Source organism: Chlorocebus sabaeus, chromosome 14, assembly GCF_047675955.1.
Source record: "Chlorocebus sabaeus isolate Y175 chromosome 14, mChlSab1.0.hap1, whole genome shotgun sequence".
Classification (NCBI taxonomy): domain Eukaryota; kingdom Metazoa; phylum Chordata; class Mammalia; order Primates; family Cercopithecidae; genus Chlorocebus; species Chlorocebus sabaeus.
Window position 1 is genome coordinate 80,278,399 of NC_132917.1, and position 12,300 is coordinate 80,290,698.

Below are 12,300 nucleotides of genomic sequence, written 5' to 3' on the forward strand. Positions count from 1 at the left end.
TTGTAAAAGTGAGAGTGTCTCTTCCTGCAGCCTGCTGGTAGGAAATGAGGCAAGGTTTTTTATCCAACTATTTTGGGAGCAGATAAGAGAGGAATGGAACGTTATAAAGTAATAATAAGAATGTCAGAGAATAATCTTGTTCTGATTCTGACTTTTAGCGATTGCTTTCATTCTGGACATTATTTTTCATCCAGGTAATATTTTTAAACAACTCAACAATAAATGTAAAGTTACTGTTAGAACCTAAATTTCTTCATCTAAAAACAGGATTAATAGTCTTGCCTTATAGCAAAACTTTTAGGAAAATAAACATAAAATGATACATACACAGTTGGTTCCACAGGTACATTCTGCGACTATGAGATAATTTTATTGTTTTTGTCACTTTTGTAAGGACCACTGCTAAAATAGTAGACCTGCTTATAGAATTGCCATTTCTGCTTCTGTTTGGCCAAATAACCACATTTTCCCAAAGTGAAGATCCATATTAGAAAAAGCCTTAATGTTTAACCCACCTCTGCTTTTCTCTTCTGACTTCAGCAGCTCTTGTACCTGTCTCTAGGATTGAGCCTTCACCCTCTCCGAATTGTGATACAGTCAGCTTCTTGCCTCATAGAGTAACTGGGTGAGGAACAGACCATTTGAATTCACCCCCCGATGATTGCCATGTGGAGAAACCCTTACTTTCACTTCATATTAAGTATCAAGTGTGGAATGAAGAGAGGCAACCTTAAAAATTTACTTGATTAGACTTAGATTTAATTATTAATATTAGACTTAAGAATGATTAATATCTTGCCACTTTGGCATTGTCATTTTTAAAGTAAATCACAGATCTCATAATATTTTATGCTTAAATATTTTATGTATATATTTTTAAAAGTTTTTTTTACATAACCACAATGTTGTCATTGCAGCCTAGCAAATTAATGACAATTATTTAATGTTATCTAATATATAGTCCATATTTACATGTGTCCAATTATTCCTCAATTTTTTAAAAGTTGAATGAGTTTTAATGTGTAACCAAAATATGTCTCTCCATTTTATTAGGGTGGTGATGTCTTTAAGTGGGGGCAGAGAAGAAGAAGAACTCTAGAAATTCAGTTAAGCAAATCAGTCCACCATAGTGTGCCAATATTAATGTTTATTCACATAATGAAATGTTTATTAAAGTTTTAAAAATATGCTAGATGGCACAGATATTTGGATATAACTTTTTTGACCTGATAGGTTCTCTGACACCCACATGTAAAAATGACTGAAAGAAATGATATAAGAAAAGTTAATGATGGATATAACATGGAAGAACTTGATAACCCTCAAGGAAACATTTAGTGTGTAGATTATAATGGAAAGGCCTCCTGGAAAACAAAATAAAAGGAAATTTGAGAGGTTTTGGAGGTTTCAATGAGAGGGTTTAGAGATTTTCTATCGTGGAGAGATGGCACTAGGAAAAGGTTGTTAAGATCCAGGCTTGACTGTTGGTGAGGAGGTTCTGGATGAAGTCTAACTGGTAGGAACAGAAACACTCCCAGTACAGTGTATATTGAACAGAGTACAGATGCTGGGGAAAGTACACATTGAGATGAAGTGAAAGAAGTAGGTTAGAGCCAGTGATTTGTCTTGAATCTGTTATTTCTTTATTGAACAGCATATTTTAAAATAATTTGTGTTGTATGAATTCATAAAATGTACATAAATGAACTACAACCAGGAAAAGTTGGAATAAATCTTTTTTTAATAAAAGCCTACCACGGTGGGCTTAAACAATCTGTCTTTTCTGATATATCAAAAGTCTGTATATGCTACAACCAGTTAATTATGGCAAGGTTTCGTTTTCGTGAATGCATGCATGCGTATACTTGTGGACTCTGATGAATGATAAATGCTAAATCACCAGCAGTGGGAAATATTAATGTAAGTGTAGTCTTTACTGTGACTGTATTTAATCAATACCTTATTTCTGCTAACATGTTTTGCGAGACTGGCTCTGGCATGGTAGGTAATCTATACTCTAGGAAAAGCTATAGCCCTTCTAGAAGAAGATTCTCTGTATTTATTTATTTATTTTAAAAAGGTGTATTAGGTTTCAGGGTAGAGTGGTTATTCCTCCTGCGGAAGAAGCCACAACAGAACAAAACATGATTTTAAATGTGGGTGTATTTTTTAAGATGAGGTTTGAGACATTCCTGGTACATTCATAGAACTACTTTATCAAAACATTTAGCTCATATTTTTTCTTTCTAGAGAGCAAGTTAATTACCATCTGATAAGCGTGCTTAACTTTCTTCTTTCTAGTCTACTACCAGGCTTTTATTAGTTGGAGCCACTAAATCAAACTCAGTGTAGGTCACTGTCAATAAAATGCCCAGTGATTAAAACTAAGTAATACAGTGGCTTGCCTAAGCTCCTCATTTTATGTGGCATGAAAACAGACCCATGAATGGGTATAGGTGTGCTGAACTGGAGAGAAATTGTGCCTTCCTTAGCTCACTCTGCACGGAGCCACTTCCCTGAAAGCCAGTGAACCTATTTACCATTGTCATAGTAACACACAATTCGAGCCCACGTAGACTTAATCCCGAGAGGCAATTGTTCCCTTGCTTGGGCGGCTACGCTGCCCGCGGGGCTGCCTGCCGCCCCCGGGCTCCTGCAGCTCCGGGATGGCGCGCGGCGGCGGAGGCCGCTGGGCCCCAAGCGCCAGCCTGGCCCCGGCACAGATGCGCTGCCCCGGCCGCAGCCCCGACGCCGCGTGCGTTGCCATGACGATCGGAAACGCTTGTCTGGGGAGATGGGTGCCAGTGCCGCCTTGTCCATTATCCAAAACCCAGTCACTTTTGCTAGTTTCTCCCTCAGTATGTGAGAGAGATTGTGTTCTCACTCGTTGCCACTCGGGGGTCATACTCCAAAATGAACCAGGGCCACCTGGACATCCAAGACGGTGCGGCCTAGGCGGAGCTATTTCTCTAACCTGTGCTATGGGCAAAGGAGAACGCCGCCTTCCCATGCAGTTCCTTTTGTAGCCCACCCCTTGTCATTCCAGGCATCACTGAAAGGTATATAATTTGGGAACAATTATAATTTGGCAAAAGGGGGAACGGGTATTAATCGGAGAGGAACTCTAGTTCTCGAAGGTGAGCCATCTTCTTGAAGAGAAGTGCGTGCCCTGTGGTGGTCCCCCAGGTGCCCTGTGATCAGGGTCAGTGTTGGCACCGGCTCTGTCACTGCACACTGGTCGCACCTTTCTTTTCTTTTCGTGTAGCTCAGTGGGGTTCCCAAATCACAGCACATAGCATCCCCTGGCGAGAGCTTTTGGTTTTGACTTGTTAGACTCGGGTTAGAACCCAACCCTACTCCAAGCTTCTGATATAATAGTGCTCCGAACAGACCTGGGAATCTGCGTTTCGAGGTGGTCTCCGTAGGTGTTTCTGACATGCATCCAGATGTGGGAATCATCGCCAAGATCTCCTTTCTTTCTTCCCCTTCATTTCTTGCTTTTCCTCTTCTCTCTTGCCTCCTTGTTTGCCTGCTGTCTCACAAATACAACTCCTCTTTTATTTTCCCATGTATTTTCCTCCCTCCCCCAACGTTTTAAGCATCTGTTGTGTGTCAGACACTGTCCTAGATGCTTGCAAGGTTATGGTCTCTGCCCCCATGCGGCATCTTATTGACCTTCTCTCTTGCCAGCTCCTCTTCTCTTTCTCTCTGTACTTTCATCATCTCATTTTCTTAATCAGTTTCTTTGTGTTTCTTCTTTTCTTTCTTTTTCTCCTCCTCCTCCTCCTCCTTCTTTTTCTATTAGTGAATCCATATGTATTTTTAGCACCATGAATATCAGGATTTAAAAGTTTCTAGCATCTGTCTGGGTTTCAAGCCACAAATTCCTCCCATGATAGCTTAGAGGACTCCTAGACCACTAGGGGTGGGTGGAGCAGGATATTCCACCCTAACTCTTTACAAGGAATTTGCCTTTTCTAGAGCTCAGTATGAAAAAACAAGTCAGGTTACTCTCAGCTAACGTTAGAGATATTTCAGTTTTCATAATGTTTAATGACCTCCTTAAGCTTCCCTTAAAGCTGCAATTAAAGATTGCCCTATAGTCAAGAGAAAAGCATGTAAAAATGGGGCTTGCATCAAGAGAGAATAAAACGAATAACCTCTCTGAATTAATCTTCTCCCTACCCCCCATTATTCAGGCTGCTGTTTTACACAAAGATACTCTTTTGAGCATGAAAACTATGAATTGTTACAAATTTACCTGTTGCAAAGTTTCAATTAAATCTATGTGATGCATGGGTATAAAGACTGTCAGAACCTCTCCAAAGTTAGGTGGTTTGCTTTGCTTTGAAGGAGTCGACAAAGAGGCTCTCTTGGATCCTCGTGGGCCGCTGCTCGCAGTGTGAGGCATTTCACGAGTCTCAGAGTCGAGTCACAGGCAATGTCAGGATATTCTGTCTCCACGCTGAGCTCATTTCTTGAGCCTTTCTGTGAATTTGAGGTCGAGGGCTGCAATCATCATGACCTCTGATCCTCTAGGGGTTAAGCCCCTACTTAAACTATTAACTAACTTAAAGATTTCATGTACAACACAATCAGCCAGCAGCTATTTATTAAAAAACCTTTTATGTAAAAAGGTTTGGAGGCCCTAGGAATTGTGAGAAATTTTTAAAAGGTAAGACGTTAATTCTTAGATATGGGGGAGACTGATTTACATGAAAAGAGAACAAATTCTTAGCTTCAAGTGATTTCCCAGAATGGTTGGAATAAAACACTCCTTTTTTGGCATGACCTTGAGACTTCAAATCATCTGGACCTTGACCACCTCCCTCCCCTCATGTTGCTGTTACTATGTCTCTTATTGATTTTATTCCAGACTCACTCTTTCCTTTGATCCCCCCCCATGCTGGATCTGTTTTATGAATGCCTTTCCTCACATCTTTGCATAGCCATCTCCTTTTCATCACTCAAGTTTCAATTTAGAGTCACTACCTCAGAGAACTCTTCCCTGACCACTCCATCTAAAGAAGGCATCAGATCATTATCATAGCACCTGCTTTAATGTTCTGTCATGGCACATATTACTACTGGATATTATTTTCCTATGTATATATATTTCTCCCACTTCCTCACTAAAATATAAGCTTCATGAGAACAGGGGTTTTAATGCTTCGGTCCCACCTAGAAGAATGCCAGGCATTAAAAATATGTTCATTAAATATCTGTCAAATGAATAAATGAATGAAAGACAATGTCACTTGCCAAGTGAGGTTTTTTCAGACATTGAACACTAGTGTTTCTAGAAGAGGGAAGAATCACTGTAGGCTGAAGGGGACAAGAATTGATTAGAGAGGAGGAGGTACCTGACTTGGATGCTGTAGATTTGCAGGATTTATAGCTACAGAAAGAAGGATGATGAGTTTCTTTCAGGTGAGGAAGTATTTGCCAATTAAATGATCTAATCTACTTTGGCACCAAACCAGATATTCAAGTATAGGTGAATCCTTTAACCTCAGTTTCCACTTTTGGTCTTGGAGGTTACTTGCCATTCTAAATCTGTGGTTCTTAAAGCTGTTTTTTGTTTTATATTTTTCCTGATCAGAGAACTTTGTTATGTCACTCACCATAACAAAAACAGCATCAGAGAAATCAAGTTTAAATAACTACCTCTTTCTCTACAATATGAGAAGGGGGAAAACATTTTTTTCCCTTCACTGGCAAAGAAGATGGTTATGGCTGATTAATCAGGCCATTAGATACAGTTTTGCTGCATTCAGTAGAAGCAATGATGAGAAGTTAGCTTGAATATTCATGTTATAAGTGCTACATGAGTTTGAAATGCTTATAGATTTGCAAAATTTGAGAGCTAAAAAGGACCTTAGAGATCATTTAGATTATGTAGCCCATCCTCCATAGCATTTATAATTTTACAGTTTAAAATGCCAGGACCCAGAGTAGTAAAGTGATTGGTTTATGGTTGCATTGGTAGCTGGTAGGCAAACAGATTATCAACCCCAGCCTTCTGATTCTCCGTCCAGCGGTCTTTATATTGAACCTAAGTGAGCTTCATGCATTTGGTCATGTTACATAAGCAGAAAGAAAATCTGGAAGCAATGACTAGGCATACTCATAGAAGAAACCCCATCATCATTTTCAAAGTCACGGTGGTGAAAGTGAGAAATACACATTGAAGGAACTTGTTGGCATTTGAAAGGGAATAAAGCAATATTCATCAACCCTTCTAAGAGTAGGCAGAGTACAAATTAGGGAAAATGGATGCTATTGTTTTACTACCTCCGTGTATTTTCAACATTATCCAAAAACTGCCATGCTGAAATAATAAGATACTGCTATAAATTTGTGTTATTTAATTGGCAGTACACAGCACATGGAGATTTATTATATTTACTAATGAGTTTAGCTTTGCTCTTGCAAACAGTGTCAAATGGCATTCTTTCCATCCTCCAGCAGATGGCAACTCTAGTCTTCTTGTCATTTTATCTATTTCTATACTTAGAAGATGTTGTCCTCTGCCATCCCTGCCCCCATTGCCTCTTCCCGAGAAGTTCATCTTTATGTACTGCTCAGGGTGATATGGGTAAGTGGATCCATCCCTCTGCCAATGGAATCGCCTCCATTAGCATCTGACTGTGAAGGCCAATCAAAATGTGCCTAGAAATAACAAAGTCACAAATTAGCCAATAGTTCTAATTTTCTTTAACAAAAAAAAAAAAAAAAAAAAGAGAGAGAGAGAGAGCAGGAGAATATAGAGATTCTAAAATAAGGTGTACCACAGAAAACTTTCCATTTAAGGAAAAAAATCTTCAAAGGAAACAAAATGTCAATTTTTTCCAGTTCTAGCTTTAAAGAAAGAGGGGTTTGATTGGATTATCTGAGTTATTGGCCAAAAAAAAGAGCACCCAGGAGTGAAATTGTGTCAGATTTCTCATACACTGTGATTTTTGGTCTCTCTGCAGTCTCTTCTCTTCCATTCCTCCCTCCCTTTTACACACTTTATCTCAGTTATCAAAAGTACTGTGCCTAGCCCCCTAATTTATTTGCTTTTTAGAAACCTGGTTTCTCTCTCTAGGTGTGTTCCTAAGGCACTACTGCTGATGACATTTATTTTCTCTCCTTCTAGTCTTTGCCCCCACCACTCCCACCCCTTCTACCAGCTAGATCCTCATAACTTCTACAGTACTGCAAAAGTTCAAACACATGCTACTCTCTGAGTGTAATTCTGAGGGCAGCTGTAAGAAATCAACAGAAAAGAATAGCTGCTACTCTTTTATTAAAGGAAAAGTTAATGATCACAGGCATGAGCAAGTAGATTCTGTCACCAATTCCTCATTATAAGGCTTCCTACAGATTTGCAAACAGATCTCCTGCCTAGAGGCACTTACTTGCATCAGGAAGGCCTGAGCAGGGACATGGGAGGGACGGAGGGTGGGAATGGATTTGGTGGTCTGCAAATGCCACGTGGAGGGAACTCTTGCTAACTCATCCTCTTCCAAAGAACCTAACCATCATGTCTTCTTCAAAGTTGAAGAGCTGTTACCTTGATATACCAGCAACTAGACAGAGGCTAAAGTGTGGAGCAAGGAAACAGTTACATACCTCTTACTTAAGACCAAAAAAAAAAAAAAAAAAAAACAGCAAGGTTAGCTTTAGTGAGTATGGGTTTCTTGATTATTACTGTCATCATGTGAAAATGTGAGCTGACGCTGCAAATACAATCCTTGGAAACAACCAGGACGTGTGGAAATCCAAGTATGTTATCATTCACTGACAACCACTAATGAAGACAGGGGAGCTTACTTCAAACCCACAAATAATTAGCACTGACAATAGAAGTATAAACAGAGCTTTATTTAATTAATTCCCTAATTGTTCTTTCCTGCTTTCCTATCTGCACCTCTGCTTTGACTTTAGCTGTAACGTATGCCCAAGACTTCCTTCTTTCAGCTTTGTGATAATCATGTATCCGTTTGCTCAGTGTGGGAAACCATATCAGCTAGAATTCCTTTCCCTGCTTTATATAAATAATTTTTTTTTAATGTTACGTTATCTGTTTTTCCACAATTCAGATGCCTGGAAATGTTCACTTATTAATATGGATAGCTTATCTAACACTCACTGTTAGATGCATTTCACAGTTAATATGAAATGAGAAGTGAACAGTTGACAATTCTGGAGTGATGAGGAGAACTCTCTGGATTCTCCATTCTGTTCTTTATGGAAACAAACTCTTTGTCCCTGTCTCCTCGCTCACCCACATTCTAATCCCAGCAATCAGAGAGCAGATGGATTGCTTTTTTGGGTTTTGTCATTATCTGTCTTTGTCAGGGAAGCATGATCAGTTCCTCATTAAAGGGCCAATAACAACTCCTTCTTTGCTCTGTCCTGAATGAGGAAGCAGCATTGGAACCTTTGATGTGGTGACTTCAAGTTGGGAGGTAAAAAGGCATGTTTGTGTCTGGCAAGAAAGTGACTCTCCATAGGGAAATGGCTGGGCTGACTGAGAGACTGAGAGACTGAGAGACCCACTGAGCAGGAAGGACAGCTTGGAGAGGAATAGATTTGGAGCAGTCAGCTGCAGCAGCAGGTAGTCCAGAAAGTCAACCCTAGTGGCTGGAGTGGGTCAGCCCTGATCTTCTTACAGAGACTGTAGACCTCTGTAGACTCTTTCCCAAGTGGCTTTGCTGGTTACGGGCAGCCCCGGCTTACAAAACTTGATTACAGCCAGAAGTTAAATCAGAGGCTGCTTAGGAATTTTGCCTGTGAGAAAAGCTATGTGGTGTGTGAGTGAGGGGTGTGTTTGTATTTGTGCATGTTGTGTATGTTTGATGACAGTCATGCTTCCATTATTGACAGAATATGTTCTAAGAAATGTGTTTTCATTGTTGTTCAAACATCATAGAATGTACTTATACAAACCTAGATGGTATGTGTTTTTTTATTTGTATAAATTTTTCATATGGAAAACTAAATGTCCCAGCACCATTACTGAATATAAGTCATTTTCCCTACTTGATCTGCAATGCCAATATCAAGGACCATGTATCAGGTTTCTATATTTGTTCCATTACAATCTTATGGGATTATGGTCATATATGCAGTCCGTCATTGGCCAGAATGTCATTATGGAGTGTCATTATGACTGTATATGTTTATATGTAAGTTTGTACAATGCAGTTGGTATTCCTTTTGATTACTTTGTGTATAATATTTACTGAAAATATTTGCAGAAAGTTCCTGAGACTCACACAAACTCTGTTTGCCCCTGTCCATGTGATGTGAAGCAGGTATCTGCTGACTTCCTTTCAACCTTTATTTGATAGGTATTTGCTGGATCGTTTGGGTGAATAACCAGCCTGGTGTTCAGCTCATGGAAAAATATGCAACAAGGAGTTCCTGCTTTGAAGAAGTAATGTTTTGTTTGAGGAAACAAGATGTCTGTTATAAACACTTAGAGAAAATTCTCATATTCTGTAGAAGCAAATGAAAGAGTGTGGTAAAGACTGAGAGGAGAAGTAGAATGATCCCATTGCACCAGGATGCTCTCATTTTCTCTCTCTCTTAATGAATGGAAAGGTTGTATAGATTATTTCAGACTTAAAGAATATGTAGTTTTGGTCAAAGAGCAGGCACGTGGGAATAAGGAAGTCATCCTATGGTCACAGAGGATGTAGGGAACAGATTGGCCAGACTGAAACGGAAGGGCTGTGTTAGGATGCAGCGGGAAGTAAGGAGAATCCTCACCTTAACAAGTCAGGATAGGGTGTGCTTCCAGATACATTTGTACTTCCCTCCTGAGAACTTTTCTCTGTCCTGAATGAGGAAGCGACATTAGAACTTTTGATGTGGTGACTTCAAGTTGTGTGAGGTAAAAGGGCATATTTGTGTGTGGCAGGAAAGTGACTGTCCATAGGGGAATGGCTGAGTATGTATGTTCCCTAGCCACAAGCTTCAGTTTTTCATTTGACAGTACCTGCCTAGATATAGATCCACTCTGGAAACCCAAGGAAACTTTCCAATCTTCTTGTTAAAGCTGAGGATTGATTAGCAAGCATGACCTCCCACCTGTTATAACTGGCTTGTGGCTCTTCCGGAGTACCCACTGGCATTTTCAAGGTGTCCTGCACCCCTCCCTGCCATGTTCTTCCATAGAACACTTCCTTCAACTCCTTGAGTCTGGCCCCTTCCTACCAGAACCACAGTAGTTGTCAAACTTCTTCATTTGTTCGGATTTTCCATTCTAAGCCCTTCTTGTGGCCTTTCTGCCTGTGGTCTTATAATAGCATTGAATATGCTCTGAATTCATTGTGGAGCTACCTTGTGCCAAGCAAGTTGCCAAAGGTTTTACATATGTTCACTTTCTTAGTCTTCATAATAATCCTTTAAAGTGGATCTACTTAACAGTATCCATTGAGCATCATTATATGACAAAGCATTTGGGAATAAAACAGGAAACAATAAAGGCAGAGGCCATGCCCACAGATAACTTGTACTTAGTTAAGAGACTACTTCTAGTGGGAGAGATTAAGCCCTAAGGAGGTAATAAAATGTGTCCTGGATCTGAAATTTGAATCTAGATCTTTCTGACCCCAAAATCATTTTCTTAATTTCCCAACTGCATCTACTTTTTTCTTTTTTTCAGTTGAAATTAATTTAAAATAAATTATTCTCAGCAATTGTTCATTTGAAGGCAAGCTGACAATCAGGCCATTTAAGCCAGAGTGAGTCTTATGTGACAAATTATCACATAAAGTAATGAAATCTTTTCTGGACACTGTGTTCTGCTCTGGGTGGTGTGTTAAGCCCTTCAGAAGCTGCCTTCCGGGGTCTCCACAGGTCCAGGGGGTCCATTGCCACCAAGAGGCTTGTTGCTCATTATTGCATTTAGTACTATAGCAACGGCACCACCAGTGTCTTTATTAAAACTTGCTCCAGGCTAGCATTTTCCCCCGGGGTCAGTAATGAGTTTAGAGGAATGGATGTGGAAATGAGATTTGTTCTCACCCGTGGAGTGAATTATGTCTTGTTGGGGCCCCCAGGCTAATATTTCAGATTTGCCACAAGGTACTTCATCAAAAATTCTATTTTGGTTCCAAAAGGACCATGCATGCCTATTAGCAAATTCAGAGCATGCTTTTAAACTGTATTTTTTTTTTTTTTCCTTACACTGGCTCCATCCACTAAAGGCTTTCAGAATTAGCAGTTTGTGAAAACAGTCCATTTCCACGGGCCAGTGAATGATGCAAAGAAGAAGTGCAGCCCTTTTATCTAACAAGGCTGAGTCTGCCACAACTGAGGTGAATCAAATGCAGAGCAGCCACGAATGTGTCAGCACATTAGGTATTCATTATCACATCGGGCATGTGGTACCACGCCAGACATACTCATGTGGCAGGATTTGTATTTGCTGTCTGTCAAATTCTCTTGCCTCCATTTGATTGCCAGGGCTCATTTTAATGCCATCGAAGTGTATGGGTTTAAATACTCTCCAATTCAGCCTGGTGTGTTTGACATCTAATTCACCACAATACGACATTCCAAAGAAACTGATTACAGAGATAAGTCGATTGAGAAATAGGGTTGCACATCAAAGCACTACCTTTCCGATAATAGAGATACTCAGAAAGCCTAGCTTGTTGGAGAAGACCATAACTGCTAGTTGTCTTTACAAGTGTTCTCTGTGATGGGAAATGGGGAGAAGGCATCTCTTTCAGGATACTCACTATGCTCCCATCCTCTCTCCCTCCCTTCACTACTTCTGCTATCTCCCAGATAAAGGGTTATATTTCCGAGCAATGATGACCAGCTAGTTTTCGCTAGCAAAAACCAAAAGGGCAGGGTGGTCTCCAGCCAATGACAGACCAAAGATGGATTGGCTTGAGAAAAGAGTGAGGGTCCCCACTTTTTCTTCTCAACCCCCATTATATTCATAGCCTTAAGAACTGCTCCCCTCCAGAATCTTGGCTATGATTGTCATAACTTACATCTTGTCTAGATCTGGGAAAAAAATAATAATATGACTCCATTGATGCTACTCCAATTCTTCTGCTTTTTGTGTCAAATTTTCTTTCATTTTGTAAGCTGTGCATTTGGGCAGATGCTATCTGCCATTGGAGGTACCATTCCCATGCAGGAGTAAGGTTTCCACTGGACACGAGTCCTCTTGGCAGAACGCATTTAATGGAGTGTATTTTAGTGAGGGTCTCCAGCCTTGGTCTAATTGCCCTATAATGAAACTCTCCCTCTTACTTGCATGTCTTAGTTTAGTTTTGGAAATTATTG

General features: G+C 40.0%; 1 protein-coding gene across 5 annotated transcripts in view; it reads left to right on the forward strand.

The window, feature by feature from the left end:
- Positions 1-12,300, forward strand: part of CTNNA2 (catenin alpha 2) — a 1,149,887-nt gene that overhangs the window by 817,369 nt on the left and 320,218 nt on the right. Inside the window, exon 1 of one of the 5 annotated variants that reach the window (XM_073023120.1) lies at positions 8,335-8,456. The exons of the other annotated variants lie outside the window; for them this stretch is intronic. The gene's annotated coding sequence lies outside the window, so the exon portion shown is untranslated. Of the gene's footprint in view, positions 1-8,334; positions 8,457-12,300 lie in introns of those variants that run through there. 5 annotated transcript variants of the gene reach the window in all.